General features: G+C 44.4%; 1 protein-coding gene across 1 annotated transcript in view; it reads right to left on the reverse strand.

The window, feature by feature from the left end:
* The window catches only part of LOC125939373 (uncharacterized), a 561,003-nt gene that overhangs the window by 345,783 nt on the left and 192,382 nt on the right, over positions 1-22,838 (reverse strand). The gene's annotated exons all lie outside the window — the stretch shown is intronic.

Raw genomic sequence — 22,838 nt, forward strand, 5'->3', positions numbered from 1 at the left:
AGGCCAGGCCGGGAGGGGCTCCGGCCGCCGGGACCCAGCTCGGCCTTGCGCGGAGGCCACCTCCACTTCGGAGAAGGGACGCGAGGCTCCCCGCGTTCTCACCTGTCGTTACCGTTGGTGAAGGCTGCGTGTCCCCTGGCTGCACACGAAAGCAAGCTCCGGTATACCGGAGTTCCTGGGAGATCAGCTTTGCCGCCCTTGTCTGACAACAGACCCGTGCCTCCCAGTGCGTCTGCGCAGCAGCAGCGACAGGGTAGGACCAAGAGGCTGAGACCACCGCGTGCCTGCTACTCTGGGAAACTTTACCAGAAAGAACAAACCTGACCTACAACTTTTCAGCCTGAGATTGTGGGGAAGAAGGGTCACATGAAGGAACACATCCTAAAGCAGAGGTCGGAGCCAGTTCTCATTGCTTTCCCAGGGAAATTTAGGATTAAGGTAGATAAAACCACAGAGTCCTCTGGGAATATCAAAGAGGTGGTGAGTGGTGGTGTTTTTTGTTTCAGAGTCTGATAGGAAGATATGGCTAACAGAAAGATGAGATTCAAGAGAAGGCGAAATCCGTCTCCAAAGGGTGAAAGGCGAAGAGCAGACATCTCGGAAGAGAACTCTGAAGAAGGCTGGGGAAAACGAACGTCTCTCTTGCTTCAGCACCAGGTGCCAGCGGAATGCATGGGACCTCTGTGACGTCACCCCCATATCAGGCCATGCAGACCACTTCTCTCCCTTTAGGCTCTGCCGTGTGCCATTATAGTCTAGGAAACTCGTAAAAAAAAAAAAAAAAATGCTGCGTTGCCTCTGATGGTTCCGGGGAAGGAACAACAAAATTACCAAATCTTACTTTGCAAAGATGCATTTCCTTGCAGGGAGGCGTGGTAGAAGAGAAGTGCTTGCTCCCCAGGCCCAGACTACCTAGGTTCAAGCCCCGGCTCTAGTTTACTTGCTGTGTGACCTTGATTAAATTACTAGCCCCTACTTCAGTTTCCTCATGTTTAAAATATGGGTAATGTCAGGGATGGGTTTTTTTATTTATTTTTGAGACAGATGGAGAACAAGCAGGGGAGGGCAGAGAGAGGGAGAGAATCTCAAGTAGGCTCCACTCTGTCAGCACAGAGCCTGACATAGGGCTTGAAGTCACAGACGTGAGATCATGACCTGACCCAAAATCAAGAGTCCGGTGCTTAACTGACTAAGCTACCCACATGCCCCATGGACATCCTTCTTGGGGTTCAATAGATTCAATAAATTCACGTGAAGTTTTAGAACAGCGGCTTACAGATAAATAATGTCAGCCATCTCCTTATTGTTACAAGTTATTAAATAAGATCTGAGTATTTTTTAAGTGCCTCCACGTTTTAAATTTCTTATCAGAGCAGTCTGGTGGGATAAGTGGAAATGAAGAACAGACTCATGCGAAGTAGCTGACTTTTGTTCAGGGAGTAAGTAGCATTGCTGGGGCTGGAAGCCTCATCTCCTGGAATTCTTTTGACCACCACCACATGCTGTCCCTGTTCACGGCCTTCTAGCTTGTATCTATGAAGCCACAGTGATCCTGGACACACCTCAGAGTCAAGTAAGGGGTTGGGCATTCAGGCAGTCCTCAATTTATGAAAAGAAACTGACCCCTGCAAGGGCTAGAGAGAAATTTCTGAGTCCTAAGGTGATCTCTGCCTGTTTCAAAATATCTAAGGAGAATGTTAAGTTCATTATTTACTTTGGTGTATACAGTATGGGATTACTGGCAGACACCTCTATGGAAAAGTAAACTGGTAGCACACTGAATTACTCGGTTGTCATCTCCCTCCACACCAGAGGAAGCCTCATTCCAAAACCCTGCTGACCTTAGAATGGCAGCTACAGACGCTGACTGCTCTAAGAAAGTGTTGGGTTCTCACGTCCACAACTCAGAAAACACCTTTCCCACATTGTTATGATGGTTGGTGAGTCAAACACATCAGGGATGTTATTCACTGCATAAGCTTTAAGATTAAAAAAAATTTTTTTTACTGTTTATTTTTTGAGAGAGACAGAGCGTGAGGGGATGAGGGGCAGAGAGAGAGAGAGAGAGACAGAATCTCGCCAGCAGTGAGATCATGACCTGAGCCGAAGTCGGACTCAACCAACTGAGCCACCCAGGTGCCCAGCATTTAAGATTTGACCTAGCACCCTAACTGCCAAGATTTCCTAGGAAAAATAGTTTCTAAGTTGCTGGCCTCTAGGATTTAATTTGTGGATAAAAGGGAAATTCATTTTGGTGTGGCAGTGACTGAGGCCGGGAGACCCTCGTTTATCTATTTGACAGGTATTTCTGGAACGACTACCGTGCGCCAAGCACTGTTTTGTAGCTGTGGGCACAAAGGTGAACGGGAGAGACAAATTACCTGCCCTCATGTCTGATTCGGTCAGGAGGACAGGCTTTCATCAAATAATCACGTAAGCTAGAAATTGTGAAGGAGCAAAATGACGTAGTCTGGGAAGTCACTGGAGGCTCCCAGAGGAGGGGACAGCTGAGCTGAAAGCTCACCGATAAGGAGCACATAGAAGGTTGTACTGATCATACTTTCTTATTTTCCGGATTCTCCCCCCACCCGCTGTTTTCTCCATGCTGTGGCATTTGGAACCTCAGAGCCTGGAGAGGGACTGTCCCCTCCCAGGATTAGCCACTTCCTAGTGACCGCAGACACCTTTCCCCACACAGCTTATCTTTCCTACATAAACCGAGCAACCTAGAGCCCACTGTGGCCTCCCACCTACCCCGTGGCTCGCTCTCAGCCACCGCAGGTACGAGACAACTCAGGACGGCCCCTCCGCTCCCCCACTGGAAATAATTCAAATTAGCCAATTCTAAACCTGCCTTCCCTCCTCTGCCTGTTCTGTTCCGCAGGAAACACGAACAAAGCTGTTGCCCACATTTTCCTCCCACCTCTTCAGCCTCCAGACCGACCATGGGCCTCCCCGCTGTGGCCAGGCCTGCCACTTGGGGCCTGCTCCCGGAGGTATCTGTGAATAACAAACTCTTTTCAAAGGCAACCACCTGATCTCTTGGTGTCACTGTACCTGAATAACAAGACCTACCTTTTAAAACAATAGGCAAAGAAAACAAGGAAGGGTTTTGAGGCAGAGGGGCTAAGACAGGTGAGCACCTCTGAAAACCCAGGAGAAGCCCAGAGCTTCAGGAGCACGGTGGCCTGAGAGGGTAGGAAGAAGCTGGAGAGGTTAACAAGGGTCTCTACAGACGGTGGGGGCCATGTTTAGAATGCTGATCTTTGGGGGCGCCTGGGTAGCTCAGTCGGTTAAGCGTCTGACTTCAGCTCAGGTCATGACCTCACAGTTCATGAGTTCGAGCCCTGCATCACAGCACAGAGCCTGGAGCCTCCTTCAGATTCCATGCCTCCCCCTCTCTCTCCCCCTCCCCTGCTTACACCTGTCTCTCTCTCAAAAATAAACATTAAAAAAATGTTGTTAATTCAAGAATGTTGATCTTTATTCAGATTGAAAACGGATTTCTGTTGGTGGAAAAGCAAACTGGTGCAGCCACTCTATGGAGTATGGAGGTTCCTCAAAAAGTTACAAATAAACTACCCAATGATCCAGCAATTGCACTACTAGGTATTTATCCAAAGAATACAAAAATAAAGATTCGAAGGGGCACATGCATCCCAATGTTTATAGCGGCATTACTGACAACAGTCAAAGTATGGAAAGAGCCCAAATGTCCATCGACTGATGAATGGATAAAGATGTGGCATATTACTCAGCCATCAAAAAGAATGAAATCTTTGCAATCACATGGATTCAGCTAGGATTACGCTGAGAGAAATACGCCAGTCAAGGAAAGGCAAATACCATATGACTTCACTCATATGTGGAATTTAGGGAACAAAAACCAATGAACATATGGGAAATGGGGGAAAGAGAGAGGGAGACAAACCATAAGTGACTCTTAACAATAGAGAACCAACTGAGGGTTGACGGAGGGAGGTGGGTGGGGAATGGGCTAGATGGGTGATGGGTATCAGGAGGGCACCTGTTGTGATGAGCACAGGGTATTGTATGTAAGTGATGACATCACTGAATTCTACTCCTGAAACCAATGCTACACTGTATGTTAATGAACTAGAATTTAAATAAAAATTTGAAAAAAAAACAATACAAAACTGTGAAGTTTTGTGAAGCAGGGAAGTTTTTTTGTGTGTCTCACGTCCACGAAATACAGCTGGGTCAACATTTAACCATCCTGCACACCTAGAAAACTGACTTGAGGATTAACACAACAGTCTGCACAACCGGAACCACAGAACTCAGCAGGTATGCCGTGCAGTGTTTAACTGGGGGAGAGAGAAGCCACAGAGGGCAGGGAGCTGTTTTTGCTTGTGGAGAAAGGACAGAGACAGGGGGTGGGAAAAGCACCTCCCAATGAAAGCAGCTGGAGAGAAAGTGGAAGAGTGGAAACAGCCCCACAGCCGGAACCAAAAAGGGAGAAATGAGAAAGGAGAGGGCTTAAATTCCATGGAGACTCTATAAAGGGGGAGCGCAGAGTCTGAAACTCCGCAGTTTGATACGTGGAGGTGCTCTGGTGGGAAGGGCGAATCCCAGGAGCAGAGTGAAGTCCGGGGGTCTTTGGGCCACACAGGGAGAGGTGGTGTCCCTGCTGGGAGGACATCTGATAGAGGCTTTGTGGCCTCCCCACAGGCAAAGGCCCCAGTGGACCCGGGAGAACAACCACATTCGCTGGTGCTGGAACAAGGTCCTTGGGGGTGAAGCCTGACGCCAGATGTGTGCTGTGATTTTCCATAATCCCTGAAAGGCTGAAACGCTGCTGCTACACAGTCGTGTGTGCTTTTTCTGGGGCAGGCTGGCACCCAGCGGCAATCTCCGGGCATCGGCAAAAGCACGGTCCCGCGAACGTTCCTGGGTGCAGCTGGCACCTGGCCACTGCTCGGTGAGACCCTCCTACAGAGGATCTGAGCAGGTACAAGCCGCAGTCCCTCAGAAATAGGAGGTCGGGAAACAGCCGCATCAAAGATAAAACTCAGGAGGGAGATGCTGCCTGGGGCTCGGTCAGGACAGTGTAAAAGCAGGGAGTGGATGGAAGCCAGAGAGAAAGGATCTCTGCTGCGTGACTGCTGATCAGGAAGAACAGAGTTCTGACACTAGAGACCGGGTAGCTAGGTGATGCCATTTTTGCCCCAATTGTGCATGAGCATACACACCTACAAGCACCACAACAATCCACCCCAGTAGGCTAGAAGCGCCATCTAGTGGAGAACGGAGCCGGTACACTAAGGCCGCCCAACTGGGCCAACCTTGCTTTTCAGGAACACAGATCTCTCTGCCAGCTTAGTTTAGGGACTATAAAGCACTTCATAGTTTGACTTCTAGGGGAAAACAAAGTAATGTCAATCGTATTTCAGTCTGTTCGCTGGTCCATCTATTCAATTTTTTCTTTATCTTTTTCATTCTTTTTTCTTGAATTCATAAAGAAAACATTTATTTTTATTTTCAATTTTTATTAAAAATATTTTTATTTTTTCTACTATATTTTTTATTTCTGTGTAAATTTTTTTCAAAGTCTATTTTACTTCCATCATTTCATTTTATTCTATTTCAGTGTACTCATTTTTTCAAATTTTCAAGCGATTTCTTTTTTTTTTCCTTTCTCCTGTTTTCTCTAGTCTATCAAGCCGCTTTCAACACCCAGACCAAAACACACCTAGGATCTAGCACTATTTATTTGATTTGTGTGTGTCGGGGGTGGGGAGGTTGTTTTTAATTTTTTAATTTTAATTTTTTTTAATCTCAATTTTTTAATTTTAATTTTTTAACTTTAACGTTTTTTACCTCGTTAATTCCTTTTCTCCCTCCAAAATGATGAAACAAAGGAATTCACCCCAAAAGAAAGAGCAGGAAGAAATGACAGCAACACAGATACAAGCAAGAAACGTGAACCAGAATTTAGAATCACGATAAGAATACTAGGTAGAGTCGAAAATAGATTAGAATCCCTTTCTGTGAAGATAAAAGAAGTAAAAGCTAGTCAGGATAAAATAAAAAAATGCTATAACTGAGCTGCAATCACAGAGGCAAGAATGGATGAGGCAGGGCATAGAATCAGCGATATGGAGGACAAATTTATAGAGACTAATGAAGCACAAAAAAAGACTGATACTAAGGCAAAAGAGCATGATTTAAGAATCAGTGACTCATTAAAAAGGAACAACATCAGAATCATGGTCCCAGAAGAGGGAGAGAAAAAGGGGTAGAAGGGTTATGTGAGCAAACCATAGTGGAAAACTTTCCTTACCTGGGGAAAGACACAGACATCAAAATCCAGAAGGCACAGAGGGCTCCCATTAGGTTCAACAAAAACCATCAACAAGGCATATCATAGTCAAATATGATATCTAATAGTAGGGGACTTCAACATCCCACTTACAACAATTGGACAGATCACCTAAGCAGAAAATCAGTAAGGAAACAATGACTTTGAATGACACACTGGACCAGATGGACTTAACAGATATATTCAGAACATTTCATCCTAAAGCTGCGGAATATACATTCTTCTCCAGTGCACATGGAATGTTCTCCAGAATAGACCACATACTGGGAAACAAATCAGCCCTCAAAAAGTACAAAAAGATCGAGATCATACCATGCATGTTTTCAGACCACAACACTATGAAACTCGAAAATCAACCACAAGAAAAAATTTGGAAAGGTAACAAATACGTGTGAGACTAAAGAACATCCTACCAAAGAATGAATGGGCTAACCAAGAAGTTAAAGAGGAAATTAAAAAGTAAAAGGAAGCCAATGAAAATGATAACACCCCAGCCTAGGACCTCTGGGATGCAGCAAAGGCAGTCATAAAAGGGAACTATATAGCAATGCAAGCCTTCCTGCAGAAGGAAGAAAGGTCTCAGATACACAACCTAACCTTATACCCTAAAGAGATGGAAACAGAACAGCAAATAAAACCCAAAAACAGCAGAAGACAGGAAATAATCAAGATTAGAGCAGAAATTAATGCTATCAAAACAAAAAACAAAAAACAAAAAAAACCCAGTAGAACAGATCAATTAAACCAGAAGCTGGCTCTTTGAAAGCATTAACAAAATTGATAAACCACTAGCCAGTTTGGTCAAAAAGAATAAAGGAACCCAAATAAATAAAACCAAGAATGAAAGAGAAGAGATCACAACCAACACAGCAGAAATACAAACAATAATAAGAGAATATTATGAGAAATTATACGCCAATAAAATGGGCAATCTGGAAGAAATGGACAAATTCCTAGAAACATATACACTACCAAAACTGAGACAGTAAGAAATAGAAAATTTGAACAGACCCATAACCAGTAAAGGAATCGAATTAGTCATCAAAAATCTCCCAAAAAACAGGAGTCCAGGGCCAGATGGCTTTCCAGGGGAATTCTACCAAACATTTAAGGAAAAGTTAACACCCATTCTCTTGAAGCTTTACAAAAAATAGAAATGGAAGGAAAACTTCCAAACTCTTTCTATGAAGCCAGCATTACCTTGATTCCAAAACCAGACAAGAGACCACACTAAAAAGGAGAACCATAGACCAATTTCCCTGATGAATGTGAATGCAAAAATCCTCAACAAGATATTAGTCAACAGAATCCAAGAATACAACAAAAAAGTATTTGCCACAACCAAGTGGGATTTATACCTGGGATGCAGGGCTGGTTCGATATCTGCAAAACAATAAATGTGATTTATCACATCAATAAGAGAAAGGACAAGAACCATATGCTCCTCTCAACAGATGCAGAGAAAGCATTTGACAAAATACAGCATCCTCTCTTGATAAAAACCCTCAAGAAAGTAGGGATAGAAGGATCATGCCTCAAGATGATAAAAGCCATATATGAAAGAGCCAGCACGAATATCCTCCTCAATGGGGAAAAACTGAGAGCTTTCCCCCTAAGGTCAGGAACAAGACAGGGATGTCCACTCTCACCACCACTGTAGAACATGGTATTGGAAGTCTTAGCCTCAGCAATCAGACAGCGCAAAGAAATAAAAACCATCCAAATCGGCCAGGGGGAGGTCAAACTTTCACTCTTTGCAGATGACATGATACTCTATATGAAAACCCAAAAGATTCCACCAAAAAACTGCTAGAACGGATCCATGAATTCAGCAAAGTTGCAGGGTATAAAATCAATGCACAGAAATCTTTTGCATTCCTATATGCCAACAGTGAAGCAACAGAAAGAAATCAAGGAATCAATCCCATTTACAATTGCACCAAAAACCATAAAATACCTAGGAGTTAAATCTCACCAAAGAGATAAAAAACCTATATACTGAAAACTATAGAAAGCTTATGAAAGAAACTGAAGAAGACACAAAAAAATGGAGAAATATTCCCTGTTCCTGGATAGGAAGAACACATATTGTTAAAATGTCAATACTACCCAAAGCAATCTACATATTCAATGCAATCCCCATCAAAATAACACCAGCATTCTTCACAGAGCTAAAACAAACAATCCTAAAATTTGTATGGATCCAGAAAAGACCCCAAATAGCCAAAGCAATTTTGAAAAAGAAAACCAAAGCCGGAGGCATCACAATCCTGGACTTCAAGCTGTATTACAAAGCTGTAATCATCAAGACAGTATGACACTGGCACAAAAACAGACACTCAGTTCAATGGAACAGAATAGAGAATCCAGAAATGGACCCACAAATGTATGGCCAACTAATCTCTGACAAAGCAGGAAAGAATATATCCAATGGAAAAAGACAGTCTCTTCAGCAAGTGGTGCTGGGAAAACTGGACAGCGACACGCAGAAAAAGGAACCTGGACCACTTTCTTACACCAGACACTAAAATAAACTCAAAATGGATGAAAGACCTAAATGTAAGACAGGAAGCCATCAAAATCCTCCAGGAGAAAGCAGGCAAAACCTCTTTGATCTTGGCTGCAGCAACTTGTTACTCAACACGTCTCCAGAGGCAAGGGAAACAAAAGCAAAAATGAACTATTGGGACTTCATCAAAGTTAAAAGCTTCTGAACAGCAAAGGAAACAATCAGCAAAACTAAAAGGCAATCAACGGAATAGAAGATATTTGCAAATGACATATCAGATAAAGGGTTAGTATACAAAATCTATCAAACTCAACACCCCAAAAATAACCCAGTGAAGAAATGGGCAAAAGATATGGATAGACACTTCTCCAAAGAAGACATCCAGATGGCCAACTGACACATGAAAAAATGCTCCACATCACTCATCATCAGGGAACTACAAATCAAAACCACAATGAGATAGCACCTCACACCTGTCAGAATGGCTCACATTAACAACTCAGGCAACAACAGATGTTGGCGAGGATGCGCAGAAAGAGGAATCCTTTTGCACTGCCGGTGGGAGTGCAAACTGGTGCAGCCACTCTGGAAAACAGTATGGAGGTTCCTCAAAAAATTAAAAATAGAGCTACCCTACGACCCAGCAATCGCACTACTAGGTATTTATCCAAGAGATACAAGTGTGCTGTTTCGAAGGGACACAGGCACCCCAATGTTTATGGTAGCACTATTAACAATAGCCAAAGTAGGGAAAGAGCCCAAATTTCCACTGACAGATGAATGGATAAAGAAGATGTATTGTGTATATGTGTGTGTGTGTACATATATATGTATATACCCCTTTTATGTATGTACGTGTGTATAAAATATATATACACATACATACACACACATACATACATACAATAGAGTATTACTCGGCAATAAAAAAGAATGAAATCTTGCCATTTGTAACTATGTGGATGGAACTAGAGGGTATTATGCTAAGCAAAATTAGTCAGAGAAAGATAAATATATGACTTCACTCATATGAGGGCTTTAAGACACAGATGAACACAAAGGAAGGGAAGCAAAAATAATATAAAAACAGGGAGGGGGACAAAACGTAAGAGACTCCTAAATATGGAGAACAAACAGAGGGTTACTGGAGGGGTTGTGGAGGGGGGATGGGCTAAATGGGTAAGGGGCATTAAGGAATCTACCCCTGAAATCATTGTTGCACTATATGCTAACTAACTTGGGTGTAAATTAAAAAATAAATAAAATAAGAAAATTAATAAATCTGGCAGCACTAGGAAATAATAGCCTCTCACATAACTCAAATTTCTTCACCTAAGGTACTTGCTGCTTTCAATCTAAAATGGTCTTATACCTTGTTTGTTGTTTACAGTATTTATATTATTTTTATATATGTTCTCTCATTGGAGCTACATAATATCCCAGTTCACATTTTCTTGTTTATATATTTTTTAAATTTTACAAGTATTTGTTTTGTTGCTTGGTGAACTGGGGAGACCCCAGGCCCTGAGTCCATCCCAAAGATGTCGCTGAAGGTTCTTGGTCTCCTCATGAGAAAGAATTCAAGGACACATGACGTGATGTGCAGTGATACAAGCAGCAAAACTTATTAAAGTGAAAGGACACTCTTTACATGTGAGAGCAGGTGAACTCAAGAGAGAGCGAGCTGGTGCCCTGGGGTTTGGGTTTCATTTTTTATTGACAGTTGTTAACAAGGGGGTGTGTGATATCCATTATTTGAGGTGAGGATTTCTTGGAAGGGTTTTGTACCTTACCTGTATTTGATTGGGGGTTTCCAGCCTACTTTGTTAGTCATCATGGGCCTGTGCCTTGTTCTGGAATGCTGTGTAGACAGGCCTCTGAGTTTCCCAAAGGTGACCATGACTTCTCTTGGCCGACCTCCACGCACCTTGTGAAAGGGCGGGCCTACGCCGGCCGACTCCATCTTGTTCTGTGTCCTTCACCTTGACCACGCCTCCTCCCCTTGAGTAACCCCCCCCTCACCTGCCTAACAGGACTCGGACCCTTCCCCAGCCAGTCAGTCGGCTGAGGCCATAGCCATTACCTCACCAACTGCCCCTAGGCCCCAGTAAAACCTTTGTCCTTCTGAAACTCGCTCTCTTTCCCTGGTATCTCACCGCTGCGTCGGTGCAGGTAGGGGACTGAGCTTGAGCTAGCTCGAATAAAGGCTCTTTGCTTTTGCATCGGACTCGGCTCCCTGGCGGTATTTGGGGATCACGAATTCTGGGCATAACACTTGTTGGAACCTAACTAACTCACCTTAACAAGCTGAATTGGCATCCAAATAATACCCATATATTATGATTTAGTTTATTTGTCTCTTGCGACTTTTTAATCCATGAAGTCTTCTTCCATGTATTTTTTTCTTGCAATTTTTAATTGGATTAGCTATGTTGTTTGTCAGTGTTTCCTATCGTTGTACTAGATTTTGCTGGTTGTATTTCCACAGTATCATTTAATAGATTTCTTTTGTCCCTGTGTTTCCTATAAATCAATAGGTCCAAGAGGTTTGATCAGATATATCTATATTATTTATATCTTTATCTTTATGCTTTTTATATTTATATATAATTTATAAATACATTTAATATTTAAATGTTTATTTGTTTTGAGAAAGACAAAAAGCATGAGTGGGGGAGGGGCAGAGAACGAGGGAGAGAGAGAGTCCCAAACAGGCTCCTCGCTGTCAGCACAGAGCCTGACGCGGGGCTCAAACTCACAAACCATGAGATCACGACTTGAGCCAAAGTCAAGAGTTGGTTAACTATCCCGCTTTGGCTCAGATTATGATCTCATAGTTTGAGAGTTCGAGCCCTGCCTCAGGCTCTGTGCTGACAGCTCAGAGCCTGGAGCCTGTTTCAGATTCTGTTTCCCTCTCTCTCTGCCCCTCCCCTGCTCGCACTCTGTCTCTCTCAAAAATAAAACAAAAACATTAAAAAATAATAAATACATCTATATTGATTTTAAGGGGCAAGGATACTTCATAGGTGGTGTTGCATACCTCCATCAGAGGCACGGAATGGCAATGCTGTCAGCCACTGATGATCATTGCCTCCATCAATTCCTCATCTCTTGATTTAGTTCGGATTTTAAATATTTGTCTACCTTATTTCTCTCGATGTATTATTTCTTGTATTTATTTGTCCTTCTGTTCCTTGTAGTCTAGTCTTCATTTCTGAAATTATTATTTTTTTCAATTCTTTCTTGAGTTTTGTTCTTTTCCAAACTTTTGTATTTCTGATTGTGATATCATAAAAAGAAATTTGTACTTGGTCTTTGTCTCAGTTCCAGAGCTCCTAAAAACCCTTGTAATTTGCTCAGTAATAAAAACAACAGAAGCAACTACTTTTATATTTGATTTTTGTCCCCAGCTCCAGAAACAAGCTCCAGAATGAAAAAGATGAAGGAGCATCTTTTGTTATTCACAAAAGCCCCATTCAACCACCTTGAGTTAATGTTAATGAGGTGAAGATCTTTAGGGGCCCGGAAGCCCCTAAGGATGGGTGTGCTGGTTGTCAGGGAAACCAACCTGGTGGCCAGAGAGTTGGAACTTTCAGTCCCACTCCCATCTTCCAAGTAGGGGGAGGGGGGCTAGAGGTTGAGTTAATCACTAATGGCCAGGGACTTAACCAATGGTGCCAAGGTAATGACTCCATTAAAACCCCAACCTAAGGGGTTCCGGGAACTTCCAGGTTGGTGCGTACATCAAAGTACCAGGAGAGGGCATGGAAGCTCTGTGCCCCTTCCCACATACCTCGCCCTACACATCTCCATCCAGCCACTCCTGACTTGTGTCCTTTGATCAATACTTACACAGCAGAATGGTGGTATTTACTTCGAAGTCTTCCAAACCTCTTTCCTTGTCATTGCTTTGCTAAATCAGTACTCCTGGGATTAACAATACAATAATACCAGGGTTTGCAACCATAATTCCTTCCAGAAACATGCTTGTAATCCAAAGCACTTGTGTATCCAAGTGAATTTCCCCAAAAGAAATAATGGAAACTCAGATGACTCACTCCACAACCCAGAAATATTCATATAAAAATGACTACAATATTGTAATATAATACAAAAAAAATCAAGAAATATAAAGAAAAATAAACAAATTAACCTGCACTTCCCTTTGAAAACTTTCACGGCTGGTGTGAGGGAGGCAAGAGAGAGGAGGGTTCTTGTGTAGGAAGACTTTCACTATCACTGACAGAATCAATGCCACCTGTTGGCTCAATGGAATCTTTCTCTGCATGGGGGCCATTGTATACACTCGCACGGATGTTGACTACAGTGCAGTGTTGATAAACTCTTGTCATATACTGTATTTAATGTAACTGGTGACAAGGCAGCAGAGGAAAGGGTCTACATCTGCAGGCAGCCTGACCTAGAATGAAGCAAAGCATTCCTAAGCTCACTTTTCTGGAAAAGCAAAAGACTGTCCACAGGTTCTTGGAAGTAACAAAAAATACACTAGTGACAGTTACGGGCACCTTCCAATGTGCTGAAAAATCACTGATTTGTGCCAAACACCTCGGCCTCAGACTGAGCATCTGAGCACGGGAGATGATCACCCACAACCCCGGGGAGGGAGGGAGGGAGGGAGAGAGAGAACACTATTGGCTCAGTTGTGATCATGTGACATTTGGTGTTCCGTACGACTGGTATTCCAAGACATCACTTGTTTAAATTTATTAGAAATGTTTGCTCATCTTGCAGAACATTCACAGAACAAGTTACTCGCAGTCCAAGGTTTTACTGTATATCAAATAATTTGTGCAAAAGTTGCCCTCAGTTCCTCACAAAGAGCTCACTACGAGGAATAAATGTGTGGGGTGGTGATTATAATACTTCTGAGGTCTTGGTGCATAAGACTGTGGACTAGGAAAGTTAAATGCACACAAATTGGTCTTTGAATAGCTAACACTCTTTTATCTGAACAATGGAAAAGTCCCAGACACATTTTAATTAAGTTTCACAAGATGATAAATATGACTGACCTTGTTTTGTTCTCATATCAGTTTGTTCCCCACAGTTATGTTCTGTCTGTCACTTATTCTGCAAACTTCTCAGCCATCATTACTCCAAACATTTCTTCTGGTCCTTTGTCTCTTTCTCCTCCTGGTATTCCCATTAAGTATGATACACTTTTTTTGGTAACTGCCTGACAGTTCTCGAATATTCCGTTCTGCTCTTTGTATTCTTTTTTTCTCTTTGCTCTTCAGTCTGGGAAGTTTCTACTAACATATATTCAAGCTCGATGATTCTTTGCTTGGCTGTGTCCAGTCTACTGATGGGCCTATCAAAACTACTCTTCATTTCTTTACAGTGCTTTTGAATTCTAGCATTTCCTTTTGATTCATTCTTAGAGTTTTTGCTTACATTATCCATCTGTTCTTTTATGCTGTTCCTTTTATTTTTTTTTTTTAATTTTTAAATATTTATCTTGAGAGAGAGAGCAAGCGAGCAGGGGAGGGGCAGAGAGAGAGACAGAATCCCAAGCAGGCCTCACAGCGTCACTGTGGAGACCGATGCGAGGCTTGAACTCATGAACTGTGAGACATGACCTGAACCAAAATCAAGAGTCGAATGCTTAACTGACTGAGCCACCCAGGTGCCCTTTATGTTGTCCCTTTTAAATCTCTTAACATATTCATCATATTTTAAATTCCTGGTCTGATAATCCCAAAATCTTTGTCATATTGGAATCTGCTTCTCATCGACACTTGCTTAGTCTCTTTAGCCTCGTCTTGTGCTTTGTGGTATACCTTGTAATTTTCTATTGAAATCCAGATACAATATATTGGGTAAAAGGAACTGAAGTAAACAGGCCTTTAGTGTGTGGGATTTTATGTTTGTGTGGCTAGGAGTTCGACTGTGTTTAATATTTTCTTCAGCCATAGGTGTCAGAGGCTAATTTCCTCTGTGTCCTTGTTTTTGTCTCCTCTGTTGTCCTTGGGTTTCCCTAGAGACTGTTTCTTAAATATAGCCTGAGTCTTATTATGAAAGCAGGCAGTTAGTTAGGCTCTGACAGGATGTCTGGAGGCCAGCAAAGAGGAAGCCATGCCCAGCTGCGGGGAGGATCAGAGGTCTGTCCGGGCAGCATTCATGAGAAGCCCCATCACACCAGATGGGCCCAAGATGGCAGATGCCATGACAAGAAACCCTTGACCAAAAACAGAAAAGACACAAAACCTTGCTTCCAAGAAATCCACCACTCCACCACCACCATGCACAACTGTCAATAAAAGACAGAAACCTAAACCTCAAGGGCACAGCTCACTCTCCCTGGAGCTCACCCACTCTCACAACTTGAGAGTGTACCTTCATTAGAATAAACGCCCTCTTGCGTTGCTCATCCACTGCGTTGTCTGCCCTTGAATTCTTTCTCATGACAAGACCAAGAGCATTCGGTGATGGCTTTGGGGCAGGCTGGGTTGAGGTCTCAGGGCCCGGAGTCTCCCCTGTTCACCTAGTAACATTACAGCTTTTTCATGTGTAATCCCCCGTTGTCATATAGGAACCACACTGACAGGTGGTAAGATGTCAGGGTGGGTGGGGAAGTGTTCTCTAATCTATGGTTAGGCATCAGTCTTTTAGTGTGCTTGTGACCTGGGCTGGGACTGTCACAAGTACTTCTCAGTACTCCTCCTCCTTTTTAAGAGAGACAGGAAGGCAAAAGGGGGCTAGGATTGGGAACTTCCCTTCCCCCATGTAGCCAGACTCTAGTAAAACAGTTTTCTTTGAGGGCATTTGTTAAGGAGAATGGAATAGCTCTGGCTATTCCAAAATCACTGCTTCCAGCGGGGAAAGGATTTTTCTCAGATCTTCACAGTGAGAAGGGCTCCTAGAGGTAACCTTTATAATAATGCATAATGCAGGGCTCCACAAAGGTCGGACCACCCGGTTTTTTAATTCTCAAGTTAGACCATGCTCAGTCTTCAGGAATTAGTCAATCAGCCTGTACTTAATCCCATCAGTAACTGGCTCCAGCCTCAGTTTCTGCTCTTGGTAAGTTATGACGCTCCGTGTCTGCCTGTCTCTCCAGTTTTCAGGTGGTATTTGTTGCCCCATGACTGCAATTCTCTGATGAATCGAAGAAGAATTGCTAATTTTCAGTTTCTGTAGCTTTACTTGTTGGGAGGATGGGAATGATAACTTCCAAATTCTTTACATGTTGGATTGGAAACCAGAAGTATGTGTTGTGTGTTACAGAGTTTTGATGCTGTGTAAGAACAGAACTGCTTCTGAGATGTTTCTCTGTTGCTGTGAAAGACATAAACTCTGAGTGAAGATCCTTCCATATTTGGCAGACTGATAGGGCTTCTCACTAGTATTTATTTATTCCTTGATGTTAATAGATGACACAAGACCAAAAGATTTCCCACACTGATGAGATAATGTTTTGAACCTGTATGTGTCAAGTCATAGTGGGAGATGAGTTACGCTTTGCTGGGGAGCAAGAATCTCCTGTCCCCTTCAAGGTCCTTCTAGCTGAACTAGGAATCAAATTGACATGACACACATGTGACAGGAGAAAATCAAATTTAATAGTGTACGTACAGGGAATCCACACAGACATGACATTCCAAAGACAGCCACGCAAAATGAGGGACACATGTCATTCTCAACTAAGGAGAAAGGAGTAGAGGTCTGGGACTCAGAGGGCAGGAATGCAATTCTCAGGGAGAATGAAAAAGAGTACATGTTTGGTAAACAAACATTTGCTGGTAAACGAATGGGACACAGAGAGGACGCTTGTCAACTAGGTCTTGCTAGGTTCCTCCCTGTCCCACCATACCTAGTTTATACCATAGTGTACTTACCCATGGCGACAGCTCTCTTCCCGGAGAAGGACCTCTATCTAAATTATTCTTAGGCTGTTGTTGGGGAAGGTAAATAGCTTTTCCTGAATCTGCTGGGTTTTGATTGCTTTTTAACTCAAAACGTTCTTCCTGCCAAAGTGGCCCATCTCGCGGCGGCCTGCTGTTGGCCCCTAGAGCTTAAAGGTCTCCTCCTGTTCACAACATTTGTACAGCCTTTTCCGGCATCAGCGGTTGATGTTTGACAAGGTGTGCGGAGCAAGTTAAGGCCTTCCCATGTTCATTTCATCTGTTTGGTTTTTCTCCAGCATGCTATATTATGTGCTGAATAAGCCATGCGTGTTGGTGGAAAGAGTTCTCCTACCCTTATTAAGATGTGAACTGTGACCACAAGTGTTCTTGCATTTACTGAATTCATATGGTTTCTCCCCAGTATGAGTTCTGATGTAGTAAGATAGAAAGGAGAGAGAAGAAGTGGGAGAGAGGGACACAGGAAGGGCGAGGTATTGAGGGTAACAGAGAAAGGGAGAGAAGAAAGACATCTGTCAAAAAAGTTCCTACATTCACTGACTATATACGAATTCTATTTTGCACAGGAAGGAAGGTACTTCAACGAAATGCCTTTTCCCACGCAGTGTGTTCATAGGGCCTCGTCCCCGTACGGGTTATGTGACACTGACTCAGGATAGGCATGCTGGGTAAAGGATCTGCCACATTCAATGCACGCATAAGACCTCTCTTCTTCTTCTTTTTTAATGTTTATTTTTGAGAGAGAGAGGGTGAGACAGAGCATGAGCAGGGAAGGGCAGAGAGAGAAGGAGACACAGAATCCGAAGCAGGCTCCAGGCTCTGAGCTGTCAGCACAGAGCCTTACAGGGGGCTTGAACCACGAACCACGAGAACATGACCTGAGCCAAAGTCGACGCTTAACCGACTGAACCACCCAGGTGCCCCCAAGACCTCTCTTCTTATGGCTTCTCTGATGATAAATAAGGACTCTGTCTTTTTTTATCTTGAATGAGACTGGAATGGTGTACAAGTCTTTCCTATAGTCATTACAACAGTATGTTTTCTCTTCAGTAAAAACGATCTGATGTTTCATTGCCTTTGAATTCCATGTGAAGCCTGTCTCATATATGGTACAATTAATGAGATCTGTCCGTAAGAACCCTCCGTTGTTCAGTGAATACTGCCTTAGCTTTTCCAAAACCCATCACTTTCCACTTTCCTACTCCTGCTCCACAGTGGGGTTTTTAGGTAAGTGGTAATTTTTGTGAAGCCCCTTTCTTCAACAAGGCACTTTCTTGTGATGTGTTCCTACACAATTCCTTCTAAGCTTTGCTAGTCTCCCCGACACGAGATTCTTCATACAGAGGGTGCTGAGGAAGGTTTTCAAAGTGTCTCTCTGGGACTGCTTATTCAATAATGCTCTGCCTCTGCTCTGAAATCACTGACTCCGCCTAAGTTCTCATCCCTGAATCTGAAGCAAACAAAAAGACAAAGACCAACTTTTCTGTGTGTTCATTCCTTAGGCGCTTCCTCTTTCAGATAACGAAAACACAGCAGTAAATACAATAAATAAAAATCTCTCCTCTCATGAAGCTTACATTCTAGTGACGGGGTGGATGATAAAAATTTTAAAAGGAAAGTACCATGTATATGCTATAGGTAAAAATAAAACAAGACAGGGGGACAGAAGATTCTGGTAGGGTTTGTGTTGCAATTTCAAGTAGAGTGACAAGAAACAGCCTCACGCTGAGAAGACGGCATAGGAGGTGAGGTCTGGGCGGAGGCCATCCAAGCAGAGTAAAGGGCAGATGTGGAAGTCCTGGGGCAAGAGCAGCCAGGCCGCTGAAGAACAAGAGGAGGCCAGTGTGGCCAGAGGAAGGAGAATGAGAAGCAGAGCCACAGAAGGTTAGATTCAAGGGGTCGTAAGGAGCCAGACTAGGTGGGATCTTGTAGGCCACCCCAGGGGCTGTGGCTTTGGCTTTTACGATGAGTAAGACGAGAAGCCACAGGACGGTTCTGAGCGGGGGGTGACACGATGAACAAACATTTGAAGAGGGTCCCTCCTGGTCGTGTGCTGAGAACAGACTGTGTGTCTGTGTGCCCGGGGTGGGAAGGGGGACAAGGACGAAAACAAGGGGACTAGTTAGAAGGCGACACTCCAGCAGAGATAGGAAGGCAGCCTGCGTCAGGGTAGAAACAGTGGGAAACAGTTTGATTCTGGAACAATTCTGAAGCAGGGCCAGGAGGATCTGCTGCTGGACCGGATGTGGGATGTTTTTATTTTCAGTTGCCACACTGCTCAAGAGTCCTTTTAGACTATGAGGTTGTAAGGAAATTGTTAGCCGTGGGAAGAGGCCTATCAGAGAAGATGAAAAGTAAGGGAAAATATTAGAGAATGGTTCTTGAGGACTCAAATCTCCAGCTTCCCAGGAGAAGCCAATGTTCTGAAGAAATCAACTGGCTAGGTTAATACAGCTCCAGTCCGGGGTCCTGGAAGCTGGGATAAACGGTGAGCATCACATGGGAAGAAATACCCTACCTCAACCCTTGAACTTAGTACAGATCCACATCTGGTGCCAAACTACCTTAGTTTCTGTCCATTTTCCAAAACAGAAGATGTGGCTCAGGTTGTATTTCATCTACAAAATGAAGGGTCTCGAGGAACTACGGTTAATTTTTTCAGGCATGATAATAGCACTGTGGTTACAAACTGTCCCCGGTTTTTAGAAATGCATAATGAAATGGGCAAGGATGAAATTACATGGTGTTTCAGTTTCATTTAAAACATCTCAGCAAAATACAACCCAACATCCCAAAGGGAAATAATCCAATTAAAAAACGGGTAGAAGAAATGAACAGAAACTTCTCCAGAGAAGACCTCCAAATGGCCAACAGACACACGAAAAGATGTTCAACATCGCTCATCATCGGGGAAACGCAAATCAAACCTACCAGGAGATATCACCTCACGCCCGGCAGAATGGCTAAAACCAAGAATACAAGAAACAACAAGTGTTGGCGAGGATGCTGAGAAAAAACAATCCTCACGCGCCGTTCTCAGGAATGCGAACTGGTGCAGCCGCTCTGGAAAACAGTGTGGAGGTTCCTCAACAAATTAAATGCAGAACTACCCTGTGACCCAGGAATCACACTACCGGGTATTTACTCAAAATATTCACTACCTCAAAAGGACGCGTGCTCCCCTACGTTCATAGTAGCATTATTTGCAATAGCCAAACTATGGAGGCAGACGAAATATGCGTGAATGGAGGCGCCATATATGTACACAAAAGAGTATTATTCAGCCATAGAAAAGAATGACATCTGCCTTTTGTAACAACAGGATGGAGCTAGAGTACAATGCTAAGTGAAAAAACTCAGAGAAAGACAAATACCATATGACTTCGCTAGTATGTGGAATTAAAGAAGCAAACAAACAAAAACCCAAAAGAGCAAAGGGGGGAAAAAGAGAGACAAAGAAACAGACTTCAGACTCTTAACTACAGAAAATAGACCGACAGCTACCAGAAGGGTGTGGAAGGGGGATGGATATAAAGAAGTGATGAGCATCGGGCATTGGATGGAATTGTTGAACCACTTCATTGGACACGTGAAACTAATACAACTCTGGGGGTTAACTATACTAGGATTTAAAATTAAATTAAAAAAATTTTAGGGGCGCCTGGGCGGCTCAGTCGGTTAAGTGTCCGACTTCGGCTCAGGTCATGATGTCACAATTCGTGAGCTCAAGCCCTGTGTCGGGCTCTGTGTTGACAGCTCGGAGCCTGGAGCCTGCTTCGGATTCTGTGTCTCCCTCTCTCTGCCCCTCCCCGGCTCGCACTCTGTCTCTCTCAAAAATAAACATTAAAAACAAAACAAAACTTCAAAACAATCAGTAGATATGGACTTGGTGTCTTGATTCCCCTCCAACCCCTTTTCCTCAACTCTATCACCCTACATGATTGCCCTTCCTTTCCATCTCCTTCGTTTCCTTTCACAACCAAATTTGAAAAGACCTCATGTGTTGGGGGAGTAAAGGCAAAAGGTGACACAGAGAGGCAAAAATGGCTTTGATGAGATGTAAAAGTTAAATTTATCAGCAGCTGCTGCCTCTATGTCCCAAAACTCTGCATAAAGAGCCATCAACTAGGATCTCAGGCAGAGGCTATTCCTCGGCAATTTCAAAGTCCATGTTCCTTTCTCTTTTAAAAAAGATTTTTAACACGTATTTATTTTTGAGAAGGAGAGACAGTCGGACCGACTGAGCCACCCAGGTGCCCCATCCATGTTCCTTTTTACATGTTCCATGTTCCATGTATCTTCAACTGCTACAAAATAGGTCTTTAAGTTCATTTCTTTTGCGAGAGAGAGCGAGCGCGCGCAGGGAAGGGGCAGAGAGAGGGGGAGTGGGAATCCCACGCAGGCTCTGTGCCCACAGCGCAGGCCGTCCAACCGTGAGATCGTGACCTGAGCCGAACCAGAGTGGGCCGCTCAACCCACCGAGCCACCCCGGAGCCCCCAACGGCTAAAAACTACAAAAGATGCAACACCCGCTGATCCGTGTGCAGGAATAGGTTAACTCCTATCACGAAAGGCGGAAAACCACTAGAATTTCAACACAAACCCTGAAAAACAAGTATACTGACTCAGCGAACACAGCCAACAATGCACTTCCTTCATTAAAACGTAGTAAAGCAGAATCTAGAGTCGGCTCTCCACACCCCTTGTCAAAAGGCACGAAGACGACGTAGAGAACAACGGAAGTCACGGTCGAGGTCCGCGAGGGGAAGCAGAGCGCCGGCGAAGGCACCCGCGCCGCTCACCTGCCGTCCCGCCGCCGCCTGGTCCCGGGGAGCCGGGCACTCGCCGCACCGCCGGCCCTGCTTGCGTCCGCGCGGTAAACCGCGCTCACGTCCTTCTCAGCAGGTGAACCGAGGTGGTGACTGCTAGTTCTAAACTGTCGCAAAGTAAAAGCCTGCAAGCTAGTTTAAAAAGAAAAAGAAAGAAAAAAAAGAAACCCAAGCAGCCGCGGCGGCAGCCTCTCCTGGGCCGCCCGGACGCCGCGCTCTCCCGGCCCCCGGGTCCACGTCGCCCGGAGCGCCCACAGGACGCGGGGACGCGGAAGCCTGGGCCCGGCCGCGTCCGCAGGCTCCGGGAGCGGCCGTCGCGCCCACGTCGGGGAACCGCCGCGCGCCTGGCTCGCCGCCGACGGAGGCCGGGAAGGGCCGCAGCGCGTCGGAACGCGGGGCGCGCGGGAACGAGGGGCCCGCGCTGCGCGCTGGCACGTGCGCGCCGCGTGAGGCGCACGTTCCTGGGGCGGGGCTTCCGTGAGTCGAGTCGCTCGCAGTGAGCACCGGCCCTCCCAGTGATCACTCTTCCCTTCTGACTTGACCTCCCCACGGGACATCCCAGACGTTTCTGGTCCCACATTCACTTCTTCGAAAAGACGCAAGGTAATCACTGTCAGACGGTCGGCATTTAACGTGTTGTTCATTGGCTACCTGCGGACGGCAGATCAGAACCCCTCCCTGCAGGTGCCGGTAGCTTTCGTGAAAATTAAGAGCAATTAAGGAACGGAACCTCCGGCTCTTCTTCGTCGCCCGGATCTGGGCACCGTGTCTTCCAACAACCGGCCCTCTCTGAGTCCCGAAACCACTGCCCTTACAGTCCAGCCTCCCACCTCGTTTCTGACTGCCCTCTCTCTCATTGCCAGACCATCCTGTCTCCTCTCCAGAACTAGTCCTTCCCCCTGAAACCACACCTGATTAGCACGATACGATCAGTAACCTCCTGTAGTTCCTTTATTAAACCCAAACACAATCTAGGACCCCAGGGTGCCATCGTCGAGGTACCCAGTTCTAAGTCAAGCTTCTCATTTGCACTTCATTGAGCTTCCTGCCACAGTCCAGTTCATCTACTGGGACAAACAGGGCTTTCCCATCTCTATGCCTTTCCTTACGGCTCTTTCTCCAGACCTTGCCAGGGGCCAGCTTAAGGGGCCCAGTCCTGGTCCTTGGTAAGTTATGTAACATCTGTAAACTTCAATTTTTTTCATCCCATTATGTAAGCAATTAAAGGACTCAAATGTGTGAAAAGATCTTTTCTTCTAGCACCCAGTTAT

Source organism: Panthera uncia (assembly GCF_023721935.1).
Source record: "Panthera uncia isolate 11264 chromosome B2 unlocalized genomic scaffold, Puncia_PCG_1.0 HiC_scaffold_25, whole genome shotgun sequence".
Taxonomy (NCBI): Eukaryota; Metazoa; Chordata; class Mammalia; order Carnivora; family Felidae; genus Panthera; species Panthera uncia.